This window comes from Epinephelus fuscoguttatus, linkage group LG19 (assembly GCF_011397635.1).
Source record: "Epinephelus fuscoguttatus linkage group LG19, E.fuscoguttatus.final_Chr_v1".
NCBI classification, from domain to species: Eukaryota; Metazoa; Chordata; class Actinopteri; order Perciformes; family Serranidae; genus Epinephelus; species Epinephelus fuscoguttatus.
In genome coordinates, this window is record NC_064770.1 from 21,587,582 (window position 1) to 21,594,173 (window position 6,592).

General features: G+C 39.3%; 1 pseudogene; it reads right to left on the reverse strand.

Moving 5' to 3' along the window:
• Positions 1 to 584: 584 nt before the first annotated feature.
• LOC125879518 (immunoglobulin lambda-1 light chain-like) lies at positions 585 to 4,126 on the reverse strand (annotated as a pseudogene).
• Positions 4,127 to 6,592: the final 2,466 nt, after the last annotated feature.

Below are 6,592 nucleotides of genomic sequence, written 5' to 3' on the forward strand. Positions count from 1 at the left end.
GCTATTTATATGTATTTTTTACTACTTTGGTTCCCAAGCATAAAGGAATAATTTTGGCTACATTTTTCCATAAGTCAACGACAGACATCTACTGCACGATAAAAGCTTTGGCTCTGCACAAATGTACATCATTGCAATTTATGCACATAAGAAGCAAACTTTCTTTGATATACAACATTTTGAAAACTAACCTCTCAGTCAAAGACAGTTCCCTCTGATTTTACAGAGAGCTGACACTTGATCTCTTCATTTACATGGAGCTATAAATAAGGAGAGGAGGCCTGCAGGTGCATCCTGGGAAGGAAGAGAGGGAGGAGTAGAGAGGTGATGCTTCACTGATGGAGGATGAAAACTCACTTTCATTTGCTCGTCATCTGATTTTTCTAACGTCTTAACCACTGTGAGCAACTAAAACAAGGCAAAGTCATATTCATCTTTCTGCTGTGCTTTTATTGCAAATTAACACCTAATAACAATGTTGCTTTATGATTTTGAATATAAATATTAAAGAAACAAGTCTGTCTGTTGTCTTTGTGTCCAGAATTATTATCAGTGAGATGAACAACAGGAGAAAAATACAATCTAGTCAAGGTGACAACATTTGCAGAACATTATCCTTTTAAATGATGTTTTCACAAGTACAAATAAATACAAACACTTTTTCAACTGTTTTTTTTTGTCTTATTTTATTGAATGATTGTTGAAAACTGCAGCATTTGCAAAGCTGATACAACACCTCCACCTAACTGTCACAACATTTATTACAAGCATGCAGACACATCTTTTCTAACATGTAAACTTTGTAATGAGCAAACAGCACAAAGAGTAAAGAAGCAGATGTTAAATGCTCATTGTGCTCCTCTACTGTTCTTCAGTGGGACAGTGGGACTTGTTGATGTTTTTCTCTGCAGTCTGGGAGCCCAAAGACACTTTACATGTGTAAACCTTATCCATGTTCCAGTCTGACGTCTGGACGGCCAGATAGCTGCTGATTTGGAAGGTCTGGTCTGCTTGCTGAACAGCGCTGCTGGTAGAGATCCCACTGCTCACTGGACTCCCACCAAGCAACCAGCTCACATCTGCAAAAGGCACAGACTGACTGGACAGACAGACCAGAGAGGCTTTGTTGGACTGGAGCTCAGCACTGGACGGAGGGAAGACTGTCAGGACAGGAGGAGGGAGGCTGGAGCCTGAAGATACACAAAGGACATTCATCACATAACTAGGAGTCAAATCATTAACACAAAGCATGACAGTAGGAGATTCATTTATTGCTTGTGTTGACGATATAACCAACACGTTGAAGAAGTTAAGCATTTTGAATCTGCAAACACATTTAGAAATCATCACCTAAAATATGAGCAGTGCTCCTTTTTAAAACATCAACAATCCATCAATCACAAATTTAGAAATATTTTTTAGTTCAGTTTAATTTTTGAGCTGGAAATTGTCACAAATGGGTAGAATATTCTAATATAATAATTTAAATCACTGTGACAGTTTCAGGTATATCAGAAGTCACTTTGCTTTGTGGTGTCTATCTAACCACCTAATGAAAATAATACTTCAAATAGCCACAATCATATTCACATGAAGTTTAAAATATATCAGAACGTTAGAGGATAAGTAAATAAATATCACAAGAACAATATTTTACTATTAATGTCACAATATAAAATACTCTTTACAGAATAATTAATGCAGAGTTTTGAAATGTTAAAACTTGTCATAAGTTATGAAAATAAATAATCTTGTAAATGTTGCCCAAATGTTTAAAACTCCTTTGCCATCAAAAAGCCTTTTTATGATCGTTTGCCTTCAGACACACAGCCTGATATCAAACAGATGTAGAACCACTCATTTATTATTCACCAAACAATGTGTTGAATATTTCTTTCTTTTTTTTTATTTTGCAGATTATGAATTGACCATTTTCTCTTAATTTGAATGAGAAACATAAAATCTGTGCTGTTTTATGACGAGTTAAAAAGTACTTACTTGTCACAATCAGCTTGGTGCCTTGTCCGAATACCACAGTGATTCAGTTTGTACACATGTGCTGTACAAAAACCTCCTGACTCTCACTAATGAGGGGAGTGGAACTGAAACATCCTGTTGAGACCAACTTTCACTGTCAACGTCTCTTCACTTCATCAGTCTCATTATATTCCAAAACACTGCTGGACATGTTTCAAACACTTTGTCTCTTTAGGGGGCTTTATGCAATGTCTGTTCTTGTTTTGTTCCAAGTTGACAGAATTTAATTGTTTGATTTTTTTCAGAATTCATAAAATCAGCAGTGAGTCTCTCACTGAGGTTTTTGTCACAGTGTGAATCACTGTGATACGTTCTCCTGAGCAGAGGTGTCCCATGTCTGACAGTAATAGACAGCAGAGTCTCCTGTCTCTGTCCGCTTTATGATGAACTGGTAATCTATGTTTGATGAGGATTTAGAGTTGAATCTGTCTGAGGAGAATCCTGATCCAAAGTCGTCTGGTGCGCTGTCAGAATGGTAAAATTTCAGAACATACTGAGGAGCTTCACCAGGAACCTGTTTATACTACTGGACAGAGTCCCGATCATATCTCTGAATGTTGCAGTTGAGAACAACTTGTTGTCCTGTAGAAACTGTGTGGACAGCAGGCGTCTGGGTCAGCACTTTGGCTGCATCAACATCTGTCAACATACAGAGAAAAATACATGAGTCAAAGGTTTGTGTGTGAAAATATGGGCTATAAAAGGACTGAGAAGAATATCTTACATGTTAGAGCAGTGATGAGAGTGCAGAGGGTCCCCAGCATGTTGTCAGTGTGTGGTGTAAACGTCCCTTACTGTCCAGCTGAGAGGTGAGCAGGGTTGGAGTGTGAGGAGAAGACAGACTGAAGCTTATAAAGACACTGAGGAGAGGAGAAGTGGAGGAGGAGGAGTTTCAACACTCAACTCTGTTTTCATTCATTAATAAATGACAGGATTTATGTGTTTTCACATCTTATTGACAATTTAGTTTGTTCCACTTTGTTTTGTTGTTGTTCCTGTTGTCTTTGGAGACCTGCTGATGTCCTTTGAATCAGTGTTAATACTCTCACAGGAGCTAGATATTAAAGTGCTTTTAGGTCTTTAAGGTCTGTCTCATGAAACAGGATTGACAATTACTGCAGTTTGAATTGTAACAATCATCACTACTTGGTTACCAGAGGATTGATCTAAAAATATTAACTTTATTTTATGTATTTTAACCAGTGTCTGCATCCGTCTAACTTAAAGATTATACATGGGAATATATAGTCACATTTAAAGCCTGAATTACCAATATATCAAGATGTCAGATAGTATGGATGAGGGTGGTGTGCATTTACTGGTGCACTGCGTATTTATCAATTTTGTCATTTTTTCACAAATACATTTTGTCATTAATTTATGTGGGAATTAGTCCAATGTTATCATTTAAATGTTGGAGAAAAAATGTATAGTGTGTTGCTACACAAAGTGTTGTTTGATGGCTCTATGATCAGATGTGTCAGAGACTCAAAAAGCAGAAGTATGCAGTGAGGAGGTTTTTGTCACAGTGTAAATCACTGTGATACAACCTCTTTAGCAGAGCTGTCCCATGTAGCACAGTAATAGACTGCTGAGTCTCCCTCCTCCACATTGTTGATGATCAAACGATAATCTGTCGTTGACTGATGAGTACATGTGAACTTTGGAGAGGAGAAACCAGAGCCATACTTTGGAGAGCTCCAGCTACGATCAAAAATCAGGACAAATTGAGGGACTCCTCCTGGAGTCTGTTTATACCAGCGAGCACCATCTAAAGGAGCGTTACACTCTAAGTTGGCTGTCTCTCCTTTCCTCAGCGTCACAGCAGGAGGCTTCTGTGTCACCACCGTCACACCACTCACACCTGGAAACAACAAGATGACATGGAGTCAAGAGAAACACACAGACTGATGAATCCAACATGAGGTCAAAGCTGCAGTAAGTCAGCCTCCTTACATGTTAGAGCAGTGATGAGAGTGCAGAGGGTCCCCAGCATGTTGTCAGTGTGTGCTGAGAATGGCCTTGTAACTTGGAAAGTCAGCTTACTGCTGACAGATCAGAGGCTTTGGAGGATGAGGAGAGGAGGTGCTGGAGGAGCAATTTAATAGCACACTGAAACTGAGAGTGACTGACAGGAGGAGGAGCTTTGCTTCACTCTGCATGCTTTCTCACATTTCTTACTCTCATCTTCTGTGGAGGGAAATGTCTTTAATTTATTCATCATAGTCAGTGTAGATGAAAATGCTGATTCACAAAATACAATCATGTCCTGACGTCAAGACATCCTGCCTTTTATATGTATTTCTTACTAGTTGGGTTCCCAAGCATAAAGGAATAATTCTGGCTACATTTTTCCATAAGTCAACGACAGACATCTACTGCTTAATAAAAGCTTTGGCTCTGCACAAATGTACATCACTGTAATTTATACACATATGAAGCAAACTTTCTTTGATATAAAACACTTTGAAAACTAAACTATCAGTGTGTTTGCAGTCAGAGACAGTTCCCTCTGATTTTACAGAGAGCTGACACTTGACCTCTTCATTTACATGGAGCTATAAATAAGGAGAGGAGGCCTGCAGGTGCATCCTGGGAAGGAAGAGAGGCGTTAATTGATGGTTAGTTTCTTCCTATACAAATGAGTGTTTTTAGATATATTATAATGTGAATCCCCTCTGAAAAAGTAGTTCAGGAGGACATGATTGACAGATGAGTTTCTTTTTGCCCTCTTTCAATCTCTCTTATACTGTAGTTCATTTTGAAATTCTAATATAAAAGGTAGGATGATCGGGATATTAGAGACAGGAAAAATAGTAGGCATACTGTATGTCAAAATAAATATAAAAATGTGTTTAAAAACTTTTGTCAGTCACAGGCCGGTTTGTTACCCAGCTTCCTGTCCACATGTCAATCTGTCTCTCTCATTCTCTGTGTGCTTCTAATCTGCAGGCCAAGGTCTCCTTGACATGCCACAGCCTTAAGGCAGAGTCGCACCTCCAGAAAGGCCGAAATCAAATGAAATGGAAAAATCACACTGGCTTTTTGACTTCCTCATCCTGGAGCACTCTATTGACTGTATAATAAAGATGGGCGACATTACAGATTTCCAAATGTGAAGCCGAAACATCCGCTGGAGCTGTCTTTCTGCCATCATAGGTAGCTGTTATCACATTGGTTTAGTTCAAGTTCTCATTTTTCTGAGAAGTTTGGTTATAACCAGTAATTTGATGTTAAAAAAAAGGGGTGGGGGGGAGACTGAAGTCATGATTGACAGCTGTGTGTGCCAATCAGTATGCTCGCTATCAATGTCGCTGCTCGTGATTGCTCAGACGTGTGTATGGGCTGGAACTTGATACCAACGGGATTACTATTGCACAGAGTCTAGCTCCAAATGACATCACCAGCCCAAGATGGCAGCAACCGTATCTGGTATTCAAGATGCATTGTCCATCTTTATATACAGTCTATGTCTAACGTTTGGACGCTGCCTTTAAATTAACCCCCAACCTAACCTGGGCACTGTGAGGATACATGCACATAAATGTCCCACACACAGAAAGTGAGGAGGAGAAAAATACACCGCCACACACTTCCAGTGGGTCATATATGATAACTGAGATGGATTACTTTTGTATGAGTCAATGCAAATGAATCTGATTTTAATAATCACAAATACAATAGTCTTACAATGTTAATTAATGTGAAAAAGCATCTTTAAGCAGTGTTATATTACACTTAGACTACCTTTTCAGTCATTATGTCCAGCTATTGATACACAGAGCAGCAGGATGCAACTGAGATAATTTGATAAATGCTCCCACCTTGTGGTTAAAAGTGACTTTGTACAGAAAGGCAAAGATAAATACTTTATTTAGAGATTAAAAAAAACATCTTTTCTACACCATGCATCGCTCTTTATATATTTATTCTTAGTCATGTGACTTATTCTCATGTCACACTCATCAATAAATTCATATAAACTAATCATCTTCTCCTTAAAAATATATATACATATTAACTCTTTTTTGATACATCAGCGTCGACAGGTCTAAGGTCTCTGTGGCCCTCTCCTCCTCGCTCTGAGCAGTGTTGGCCCCTTGATAATCCCCCTGTCATGAGCCCTCATCTGTGCTCGCAGTGGAGACCTCAGACCAACGCTGGGGGGAACCCTCTGTACGGGCCGCTGAGGCAGAGCGAATCTGCCGTCCTTGAGGTCATCCACAAAACCCTCCAAACCGTCAAACTTTGAGGTGAGCTTCCCCAGCTCATCCTTCAGCATGTTAAACTCCCTGTAGAGGTCACCCAGGGCATCTGACAGAGGTTGGATCCTTGACACATGCAGAGACATTTGGGAAAGAACAAATGAGAAAATTATTTCAGTATTCCAATGACCAGTCAAAGAGCTTTGGCTCTGAAATGTTCCATAAGCTCACATGAAATGGGAACAATGTTTACTGGCAAAACATAACCAAGACGAGACCTCAGTCAAATTGGCAACATGAACATGAAAGTCACGACATGCTGTTAAGCAGGAACAGCCCCATCCTCTGCA